At 43.4% G+C, this 12,127-nt stretch overlaps 1 pseudogene; it reads left to right on the forward strand.

Moving 5' to 3' along the window:
* LOC135532091 (papilin-like) overlaps positions 1-11,659 on the forward strand; it is a 112,078-nt pseudogene extending 100,419 nt beyond the window's left edge.
* The last annotated feature ends 468 nt before the right edge of the window (positions 11,660-12,127 follow it).

Genomic DNA, 12,127 nt, shown 5'->3' on the forward strand with positions numbered 1-12,127 from the left:
TACTGCGGTGTAGTGGTGTACCTACAGTGCTGTGTAGTCTGGGTGGTGTCTACAGTGCTGGGTAGTCTGGGTGGTGTCTACAGTGCTGTGTAGTCTGGGTGGTGTCTACAGTGCTGGGTAGTCTGGGTGGTGTCTACAGTGCTGTGTAGTCTGGGTGGTGTAGCTACCGTGCTGTGTAGTCTGGGTGGTGTCTACAGTGCTGTGTAGTCTGGGTGGTGTAGCTACAGTGCTGTGTAGTCTGGGTGGTGTAGCTACAGTGCTGTGTAGTCTGGGTGGTGTAGCTACAGTGCTGTGTAGTCTGGGTGGTGTAGCTACAGTGCTGTGTAGTCTCTACTTGGATCTATTGATGTCATTCATGTGGTGTTGTCAAGAGACAAGAAACAGACTGGCACTCAGCATAAACATCTTCTCTCTACCCTGTGTTGAGGTACATAACCTCTCTCTACCCTGTGTTGAGGTACATAACCTCTCTCTACCCTGTGTTGAGGTACATAACCTCTCTCTACCCTGTGTTGAGTTACAGAACCTCTCTCTACCCTGTGTTGAGGTACATAACCTCTCTCTACCCTGTGTTGAGTTACAGAACCTCTCTCTACCCTGTGTTGAGTTACATAACCTCTCTCTACCCTGTGTTGAGGTACAGAACCTCTCTCTACCCTGTGTTGAGGTACATAACCTCTCTCTACCCTGTGTTGAGGTACAGAACCTCTCTCTCTACCCTGTGTTGAGTTACAGAACCTCTCTCTCTACCCTGTGTTGAGGTACAGAACCTCTCTCTCTATCCTGTGTTGAGTTACAGAACCTCTCTCTCTACCCTGTGTTGATTTACAGAACCTCTCTCTACCCTGTGTTGAGGTACAGAACCTCTCTCTCTACCCTGTGTTGAGTTACAGAACCTCTCTCTACCCTGTGTTGAGTTACAGAACCTCTCTCTACCCTGTGTTGAGTTACAGAACCTCTCTCTACCCTGTGTTGAGTTACAGAACCTCTCTCTACCCTGTGTTGAGTTACAGAACCTCTCTCTACCCTGTGTTGAGTTACAGAACCTCTCTCTACCCTGTGTTGAGTTACAGAACCTCTCTCTACCCTGTGTTGAGTTACAGAACCCTCTCTACCCTGTGTTGAGTTACAGAACCTCTCTCTACCCTGTGTTGAGTTACAGAACCTCTCTACCCTGTGTTGAGTTACAGAACCTCTCTCTACCCTGTGTTGAGTTACAGAACCTCTCTCTACCCTGTGTTGAGTTACAGAACCTCTCTCTCTACCCTGTGTTGAGGTACAGAACCTCTCTCTACCCTGTGTTGAGGTACAGAACCTCTCTCTACCCTGTGTTGAGGTACAGAACCTCTCTCTCTACCCTGTGTTGAGTTACAGAACCTCTCTCTACCCTGTGTTGAGTTACAGAACCTCTCTCTACCCTGTGTTGAGTTACAGAACCTCTCTCTCTATCCTGTGTTGAGTTACAGAACCTCTCTCTACCCTGTGTTGAGTTACAGAACCTCTCTCTCTATCCTGTGTTGAGTTACAGAACCTCTCTCTACCCTGTGTTGAGGTACAGAACCTCTCTCTACCCTGTGTTGAGTTACAGAACCTCTCTCTACCCTGTGTTGAGTTACAGAACCTCTCTCTACCCTGTGTTGAGTTACAGAACCTCTCTCTACCCTGTGTTGAGTTACAGAACCTCTCTCTCTACCCTGTGTTGATTTACAGAACCTCTCTCTATCCTGTGTTGAGTTACAGAACCTCTCTCTACCCTGTGTTGAGTTACAGAACCTCTCTCTCTACCCTGTGTTGAGTTACAGAACCTCTCTCTCTACCCTGTGTTGAGTTACAGAACCTCTCTATCCTGTGTTGAGTTGTGTTGGCAGAACCTGTATCTACCGTTGCCCCCTATGTAATTACTATGCTTGTCTCTCTCAGTCCTCAGACCAGACTCTGCTGACCACCAGACCAACACAGTGTACCATGGTCACAGCTCCGGGCCAGCCCAACACTGTAGCCGGTCCTACTACGGTTGCTGTCCAGACGGAGTGATGGCTGCTGGGGGAACAGGGGGTCTGGGCTGTCCACGGGGATCCAGCCCTGAGCAGGCTGTCTGCACCACCACCAGGTAGAACACACACACACACACACACACACACACACACACACACACACACACACACACACACACACACACACACACACACACACACACACACACACACACACACACACTGAGCTCCATCCTCCCTGTCTTTCTGCACCACCAGGGGCTAGCAGGGTTTACCATATAACTCTATAGGGTCAGAGGTCTATTTGAAACATGTTCTATGGTCAGTTTGTAGCCTGGGCTGTTCTCGGGAACGATCCCCTGTTCAAACGTTCTCTTTCTCATTCCCCGACTGTCTGTCTGACTAAATTTCTCTTTCTCTCTTTCTCTCTCTCTCTCTCTCTCCCTCTCTCTCTCTGTTTCTCTGTTTCTCTCTCTCTCTCTCTCCCTCTCCCTCTCTGTTTCTCTGTTTCTCTCTCTGTCTCTCTCTCTCTCCCCCTCTCTCTCCCTCTCTCTCTCTGTTTCTCTGTTTCTCTCTCTGTCTCTCTCTCTCTCCCCCTCTCTCTCTCTCTCTCTCTCTCTCTCTCTCTCTCTGTCTCTCTCTCCCCACCCTCTCTCCCCCTCTCTCTCTCTCTCTCTCTCTCTCTCTCTCTCTCTCTCTGTCTCTCTCTGTCTGTCCCCCTCTCCCCCCCTCTCCCCCCCAGGTATGGATGCTGCAGGGATGGTGTGACCATATCACAGGGTTCCAACAGGGAGGGCTGTGAGGAGTATGGCTGTATTAACACCAGGTACTGTATTCAGCTGAGCTCAGCTCTAACCTCTCATTACGGGGCTGCAATAAAGAGTAAGGGGTGGCCTCTATTTCTCTATAGGGTTTACCATGTAGGCCTATAGCTTTATAGGTAACAGACCAGTGGCATTTTCTATAGCAACTTTGTTGTCTCTCTGTTGACAGTGCTCTCTCTGTTCTCTGCTCAAACTTTCAACAGTAAAAAAATAACTACTGGTCTCTCTGTCTGTCTGTCTGTCTGTCTGTCTGTCTGTCTGTCTGTCTGTCTGTCTGTCTGTCTGTCTGCCTGTCTGCCTGTCTGTCTGTCTGCCTGTCTGTCTGTCTGTCTGTTTGTCTGTCTGCCTGTCTGTCTGCCTGTCTGCCTGTCTGTCTGTCTGCCTGCCTGCCTGCCTGCCTGTCTGTCTGTCTGCCTGTCTGTCTGTCTGCCTGTCTGCCTGTCTGTCTGTCTGTCTGTCTGTCTGTCTGTCTGTCTGTCTGTCTGTCTGTGTCTGTCTGTCTGTCTGTCTGTCTGTCTGTCTGTCTGTCTGTCTGTCTGTCTGTCTGCCTGCCTGCCTGTCTGTCTGTGTCTGCCTGTCTGCCTGCCTGTCTGTCTGTGTCTGCCTGTCTGTCTGTGTCTGCCTGTCTGCCTGTCTGTCTGCCTGTCTGTCTGTCAGGTATGGGTGTTGCAGGGATGGTGTGTCTGCAGCACAGGGACTCAACAAAGAGGGTTGTCTGGAATATGTCCCTCTAGCCCACCCCATGGTAAGTAAGGAACTGAGAGAGAGGTGTTATAGGGGGAGAGAGAAATGTTATAGAGAGAGAGTGAAGTGTTGTAGAGAGAGAGAGAAGTGTTATATAGAGAGACAAGTGTTATAGAGAGAGAGAGAAGTGTTATATATATATAGAGAGACAAGTGTTATAGAGAGAGAGAGAGAAGTGTTATATATATATATATATAGATTGAGGTGTTATAGAGAGAGATAAGTGTTATATATATATATAGAGATAGAGAAGTGTTATATATAGAGAGATAAGTGTTATAGAGAGAGTGAAGTGTTGTAGAGAGAGATAGAGAAGTGTTATAGATAGAAAGAGAAGTGTTGTAGAGAGAGAGAGAGAAGTGTTATATATATATATAGAGAGAGAAGTGTTATATATAGAGAGAGATAAGTGTTATAGAGAGAGAGTGAAGTGTTGTAGAGAGAGATAGAAGTGTTATATATATAGAGAGAGATAAGTGTTATATATATATAGAGAGATACGTGTTATATATAGAGAGAGAGTGAAGTATTGTAGAGAGAGAGTGAAGTGTTGTAGAGAGAGAGAAGTGTTTTATATATATATATATATTTATATATATATATATATATATAGGGAAGTGTTATATATATATAGAGAGAGAAGTGTTATATATATATAGAGAGAGAAGTGTTATATATATATATAGAGAGAGAAGTGTTATATATATATATAGAGAAGTGTTATATATATAGAGAGAGAAGTGTTATATATATAGAGAGAAGTGTTATATATATAGAGAGAGAAGTGTTATATATGTATAGAGAGAAGTGTTATAGAGAGAGAGAAGTGTTGTAGAGAGAGAGAGAAGTGTTATATATAGAGAGAGATAAGTGTTATAGTGAGATTGAAGTGTTGTAGAGAGAGAGAGAAGTGTTATAGATATAGAGAGAAGTGTTATAGAGAGAGCGTGAAGTGTTGTAGAGAGAGACAAGTGTTATAGAGAGAGAAGTGGTATATATATATATATATATATAGAGAGAAGTGTTATATATATATATATATAGAGAGACAGAGAGATAAGTCTTATATATATATAGAGAGAGAAGTGTTATAGAGAGAGAAGTGTTATAGAGAGAGACAAGTGTTATAGAGAGAGACCAGTGTTATATATATAGAGAGAAGTGTTATATATATATAGAGAAGTGTTATATATATATATAGAGAGAGAAGTGTTATATATATATATATAGAGAGAGAAGTGTTATATATATATAGAGACAGAGAGATAAGTGTTATATATATAGAGAGAGAGAAGTGTTATAGAGAGAGAAGTGTTATAGAGAGAGAAGTGTTATAGAGAGAGACAAGTGTTATAGAGTGTTAAATATATAGAGAGAAGTGTTTATATATATAGAGAGAAGTGTTATATATATATATAGAGAGAGAAGTGTTATATATATATAGAGAGAGAGAGAAGTGTTATAGAGACAGAGAGATAAGTGTTATATATATATAGAGAGAGAAGTGTTATAGAGAGAAGTGTTATAGAGAGAGAAGTGTTATAGAGAGAGAGAAGTGTTATATATAGAGAGACAAGTGTTATATATATAGAGTGAAGTGTTATATATATATATATATAGAGACAGAGAGATAAGTCTTATATATATATAGAGAGAAGTGTTATAGAGAGAGAGAAGTGTTATAGAGAGAGACAAGTGTTATATATAGAGAGAGAAGTGTTATATATATATATAGAGAGAAGTGTTATATATATAGATAGTTTTGTACAGAGAGACAAGTGTTATAGAGAGTGAAAAGTGTTACAGAAAAAGAGAGTGAGTGAAGTGTTATATAGAGAAAGATAAGTGTTATATATATATATAGAGAGAGAGAGCGAGTGAGAAGTGTTATAGAGAGAGAGAAGTGTTATAGAGAGAGAGAGTGAAGTGTTATATAGAGAAAGATAAGTGTTATATATATATATAGAGAGAGAGAGAGAGTGAGAAGTGTTATAGAGAGAGAGAAGTGTTATAGAGAGAGAGAGAAGTGTTATATAGAGAGAGAAGTGTTATAGAGAGAGAAAGAGAAGTGTTATAGAGAGAGACAAGTGTTATAGAGAGAGAGAAAAGTTACAGAGAGAGAGAGTGAGTGAAGTGTTATAGAGAGAGAGAGAGTGAAGTGTTATAGAGATTAGAGAAGTGTTATAGAGAGAAAGAGAAGTGTTATAGAGAGAGAGAGACAGAGAGAGAGAGTGAGAAGTGTTATATATAGAGAGAAGTGTTATAGAGAGAGAGAGTGAAGTGTTATCGAGAGAAATAGAAGTGTTATATATAGAGAGAAGTGTTATAGAGAGAGAGAGTGAAATGTTATAGAGAGAAAGATAAGTGTTATAGAGAGAGACAAGTGTTATAGAGAGAGAGAAGTGTTACAGAGAGAGAGAGTGAGTGAAGTGTTATAGAGAGAGAGAGAGAGTGAAGTGTTATAGAGAAAGAGAAGTGTTATAGAGAGAAAGAGAAGTGTTATAGAGAGAGACAAGTGTTATAGAGAGAGAGAAGTGTTACAGAGAGAGAGTGAGTGAAGTGTTATATAGAGAAAGATAAGTGTTATATATATATATAGAGAGAGAGAGAGTGAGAAGTGTTATAGAGAGAGAAGTGTTATAGAGAGAGAGAGAGAAGTGTTATATATAGAGAGAAGTGTTATAGAGAGAAAGAGAAGTGTTATAGAGAGAGAGAGAGACAGAGAGAGAGAGAGAGAAAGTGTTATATATAGAGAGAAGTGTTATAGAGAGAGAAAGAGAAGTGTTATAGAGAAAGACAAGTGTTATATAGAGAGAGAAGTGTTACAGAGAGAGAGAGTGAGTGAAGTGTTATAGAGAGAAAGAGAGAGAGTGAAGTGTTATAGAGATTAGAGAAGTTTTATAGAGAGAAAGAGAAGTGTTATAGAGAGAGAGAGAGAGTGAAGTGTTATCGAGAGAAAGAGAAGTGTTATAGAGAGAGACAAGTGTTATAGAGAGAGAGAAGTGTTACAGAGAGAGAGAGAGAGAGTGAAGTGTTATAGAGAGAGAGAAGTGTTATATATAGAGAGAAGTGTTATATAGAGAGAGAAGTGTTATATATAGAGAGAAGTGTTATAGAGAGAGAGAGAATTGTTATATATACAGTTGAAGTCAGAAGTTTACATACACCTTAGCCAAAATACATTTAAACTCAGTTTTTCACAATTCCTGACAGTTAATCCTAGTATAAATTCCCTGTTTTAGGTTAGTTAGGATCACCGGTTTATTTTAAGAATGTAAATGTCAGAATAATAGTAGAGTGATTTATTTAAACTTTTATTTCTTTCATCACATTCCCAGTGGGTCAGAAGATTACATACAATCAATTAGTATTTGGTAGCATTGCCTTTAAATTGTTTAACTTGGGTCAAACGTTTCGGGTAGCCTTCCACAAGCTTCCCACAATAAGTTGGGTGAATTCTGGCCCATTCCTCCTGACAGAGCTGGTGTAACTGAGTCAGGTTTGTAGGCCTCCTTGCTCGCACATGCTTTTTCAGTTCTGCCCACAAATTTTCTATAGGATTGAGGTCAGGGCTTTGTGATGGCCACTCCAATACCTTGACTTTGTTGTCCTTAAGCCATTTTGCCACAACTTTGGAAGTATGCTTGGGGTCATTGTCCATTTGGAAGACCCATTTGTGCCCAATCTTTAACTTCCTGACTGATGTCTTGAGATGTTGCTCCAATATATCCACATAATTTTCCACCCTTATGATGCCATCTATTTTGTGAAGTGCACCAGTCCCTCCTGCAGCAAAGCACCCCCACAACATGATGCTGCCACCCCCGTGCTCTCTCTGTCTCTCTCTCTCTGTCTCTCTCTCTGTCTCTCTGTCTCTCTGTCTCTGTCTCTCTCTCTCTCTCTCTGTCTCTCTCTCTCTCTGTCTCTCTCTCTGTCTCTCTGTCTCTCTGTCTCTCTGTCTCTCTGTCTCTGTCTCTCTCTCTCTCTCTCTCTCTGTCTCTCTCTCTCTCTCTCTCTCTCTCTGTCTCTCTGTCTCTCTCTCTCTCTCTCTCTCTCTCTGTCTCTCTCTCTCTGTCTCTCTGTCTCTCTGTCTCTGTCTCTCTCAATTCAATTCAATTCAATTCAAGGGGCTTTATTGGCATGGGAAACATGTGTTAACATTGCCAAAGCAAGTAAGGTATATAATATATAGTGAAATAAACAATCAAAATTAACAGTAGACATCACACATACAGAAGTTTCAAAACAATAAAGACATTACAAATGTCATATTATATATATACAGTGTTTTTACAATGTGCAAATGGTAAAGGACACAAGATAAAATAAATAAGCATAGATATGTGTATTATTTACAATGGTGCGTGTTCTTCACTGGTTGCCCTTTTCTCGTGGCAACAGGTCACAAATCTTGCCGCTCTGATGGCACACTGTGGAATTTCACCCAGTAGATATGGGAGTTTTTCAAAATTGGATTTGTTTTCGAATTCTTTGTGGATCTGTGTAATCTGAGGGAAATATGTCTCTCTAATATGGTCATACATTGGGCAGGAGGTTAGGAAGTGCAGCTCAGTTTCCACCTCATTTTGTGGGCAGTGAGCACATAGCCTGTCTTCTCTTGAGAGCCATGTCTGCCTACGGCGGCCTTTCTCAATAGCAAGGCTATGCTCGCTGAGTCTGTACATAGTCAAAGCTTTCCTTAATTTTGGGTCAGTCACAGTGGTCAGGTATTCTGCCGCTGTGTACTCTCTGTGTAGGGCCAAATAGCATTCTAGTTTGCTCTGTTTTTTTGTTAATTCTTTCCAATGTGTCAAGTAATTATCTTTTTGTTTTCTCATGATTTGGTTGGGTCTAATTGTGCTGCTGTCACGGGGCTCTGTAGGGTGTGTTTGTGTTTGTGAACAGAGCCCCAGGACCAGCTTGCTTAGGGGACTCTTCTCCAGGTTCATCTCTCTGTAGGTGATGGCTTTGTTGTGGAAGGTTTGGGAATCGCTTCCTTTTAGGTGGTTATAGAATTTAACAGCTCTTTTCTGGATTTTGATAATTAGTGGGTATCAGCCTAATTCTGCTCTGCATGCATTATTTGGTGTTCTACGTTGTACACGGAGGATATTTTTGCAGAATTCTGCGTGCAGAGTCTCAATTTGGTGTTTGTCCCATTTTGTAAAGTCTTGGTTGGTGAGCGGACCCCAGACCTCACAACCATAAAGGGCAATGGGCTCTATGACTGATTCAAGTATTTTTAGCCAAATCCTAATTGGTATGTTGAAATTTATGTTCCTTTTGATGGCATAGAATGCCCTTCTTGCCTTGTCTCTCAGATCGTTCACAGCTTTGTGGAAGTTACCTGTGGCGCTGATGTTTAGGCCAAGGTATGTATAGTTTTTTGTGTGCTCTAGGGCAACAGTGTCTAGATGGAATTTGTATTTGTGGTCCTGGTGACTGGACCTTTTTTGGAACACCATTATTTTGGTCTTACTGAGATTTACTGTCAGGGTCCAGGTCTGACAGAATCTGTGCATAAGATCTAGGTGCTGCTGTAGGCCCTCCTTGGTTGGTGACAGAAGCACCAGATCATCAGCAAACAGCAGACATTTGACTTCAGATTCTAGTAGGGTGAGGCCGGGTGCTGCAGACTTTTCTAGTGCCCGCGCCAGTTCGTTGATATATATGTTGAAGAGGGTGGGGCTTAAGCTGCATCCTTGTGTAACCCCACGACCCTGTGTGAAGAAATTTGTGTGTTTTTGCCAATTTTAACCGCACACTTGTTGTTTGTGTACATGGATTTTATGATGTCGTATGTTTTACCCCCAACACCACTTTCCATCAGTTTGTATAGCAGACCCTTGAGTCGAAGGCTTTTTTGAAATCAACAAAGCATGAGAAGACTTTGCCTTTGTTTTGGTTTGTTTGGTTGTCAATTAGGTGTGCAGGGTGAATACATGGTCTGTTGTACGGTAATTTGGTAAAAAGCCAATTTGACATTTGCTCAGTACATTGTTTTCATTGAGGAAGTGCACGAGTCTGCTGTTAATGATAATGCAGAGGATTTTCCCAAGGTTACTGTTGACGCATATTCCACGGTAGTTATTGGGGTCAAATTTGTCTCCATTTTTGTGGATTGGGGTGATCAGTCCTTGGTTCCAAATATTGGGGAAGATGCCAGAGCTAAGGATGATGTTAAAGAGTTTTAGTATAGCCAATTGGAATTTGTTGTCTGTATATTTGATCATTTCATTGAGGATACCATCAACACCACAGGCCTTTTTGGGTTGGAGGGTTTTTATTTTGTCCTGTAACTCATTCAATATAATTGGAGAATCCAGTGGGTTCTGGTAGTCTTTAATAGTTGATTCTAAGATCTGTATTTGATCATGTATATGTTTTTGCTCTTTATTCTTTGTTATAGAGCCAAAAAGATTGGAGAAGTGGTTTACCCATACATCTCCATTTTGGATAGATAATTCTTCGTGTTGTTGTTTGTTTAGTGTTTTCCAATTTTCCCAGAAGTGGTTAGAGTCTATGGATTCTTCAATTACATTGAGCTGATTTCTGACATGCTGTTCCTTTTTTTCCGTAGTGTATTTCTGTATTGTTTTAGTGATTCACCATAGTGAAGGCGTAGACTCAGGTTTTCCGGGTCTCTATGTTTTTGGTTGGACAGGTTTTTCAATTTCTTTCTTAGATTTTTGCATTCTTCATCAAACCATTTGTCATTGTTGTTAATTTTCTTCGGTTTTCTATTTGAGATTTTTAGATTTGATAGGGAAGCTGAGAGGTCAAATATACTGTTAAGATTTTCTACTGCCAAGTTTACACCTTCACTATTACACTATTACTATTACACTATTACTCTCTCTCTCTGTCTCTCTCTGTCTCTCTCTGTCTCTCTCTCTCTCTCTGTCTCTCTGTCTCTCTCTCTCTCTCTCTCTCTGTCTCTCTGTCTCTCTCTCTCTCTCTCTCTGTCTCTCTCTCTGTCTCTCTCTCGCTCTCTCTCTCTCTCTCTCTCTCTCTCTCTCTCTCTCTCTCTCTCTCTCTCTCTCTCTCTCTCTCTCTCTCTCTCTCTCTCTCTCTCTCTGTCTCTCTCTCCCTCAGGCTCCTACTACTCCCCTCCTACCAGCTGAGAACGGTATCCAGTGCCGTCTGACCACCTACGGCTGCTGTTTCGACCGTACGTCAGCCGCCGCAGGTCCCGATGGAGAGGGCTGCCCCACTCCACCCGACAATGGTAGGACAGGGACGGGGGAGGAGGGGGGGTGAGGAGGTGAGGAGGGGGAGCTGGGCGGGAGGAAGAGATGGGAGACAGGATTTAGGAATGCTGATAAAAAGGGCAGGAAGTTAATGTTATAGATCATTTATTGTTTTTGTTTTCTGTGTTTTGTTGCATGGTATTGGTGCTACCTTAACACGATACCTAACGACCTCGCCAAGGGGTTCGGATCACTTGGCGTGGCGGCTAAAGGGTTGGGTTGACATTCTCTCGACCCGGGTTCGAGTCTCGGTCGGAGCTCCCCTCAGAATTCGCTACTATCTTCCCTGTTTCTCCCCCATTCTATAGTTCCCAGAACCACCTGTTCTCTGCCCAAGGCGGCCGGCTCCTGCAGTGCCTGGACGGCACGATACTTCTATGACGTCACCGCCGCCAAGTGCTCCCACTTCTGGTACGGTGGCTGCCACGGCAACGACAACAACTTCCTGACCCGCGGAGACTGTCAGAGCAGGTGCCCTGGGGCCCGGACCAGCCAGACCAGCCACACCTACCAGCCGAGCCAGTCGGGCCATGACATGCGCAGGGTCTTCACGGTGCAACGCGGCAGCTCAGGGGGATCCACTGGAGGGCGCAAGGGAGCCATCGCTGCAGACCACGCCCACTGGGCCAGGGTCCATGTCCGGCCCCGCCGCCCAGTCACCTACTCCGTTCAGCAAACCCTCCCTGCAGCGAGGTAAGACCCTGAGGACCGACCAGCACCCAACCCTGCTGCTCCATCCGCTGCCAACCAGCTGGCTTGGTAACACTGCTTCCCCCAGTAGGAACCTGGCATAATCCAATGGGAAACAAGCCACAGCCTAAAGAGACACACACACACACACACACACACACACACACACACTTCAAAGCACACTATCCCAACACTATCCCCCACTATCCCCCACTATCCCACCACTATCCCCCCACTATCCTCCCACTATCCTCCCACTATCCCACCACTATCCCCCCACTATCCCCCACTATCCCCACACTATCCCCACACTATCCTCCCACTATCCCACCACTATCCCCACACTATCCCCACACTATCCTCCCACTATCCCCCCCCCACTATCCCCACACTATCCCAACACTATCCCCCCCCCACTATCCCCCCCACTATCCCCCACTATCCCAACACTATCCCCACACTATCCCCCCACTATCCCCCACTATCCTCCCACTATCCCCCCACTATCCCCCCACTATCCCCACACTATCCCAACACTATCCCCACACTATCCCCCACTATCCCCCACTATCCCCACACTATCCCCACACTATCCTCCCACTATCCCCCCACTATCCTCCCACTA

The sequence above is a fragment of the Oncorhynchus masou genome, unplaced genomic scaffold (genome assembly GCF_036934945.1).
Source record: "Oncorhynchus masou masou isolate Uvic2021 unplaced genomic scaffold, UVic_Omas_1.1 unplaced_scaffold_1720, whole genome shotgun sequence".
NCBI classification, from domain to species: domain Eukaryota; kingdom Metazoa; phylum Chordata; class Actinopteri; order Salmoniformes; family Salmonidae; genus Oncorhynchus; species Oncorhynchus masou.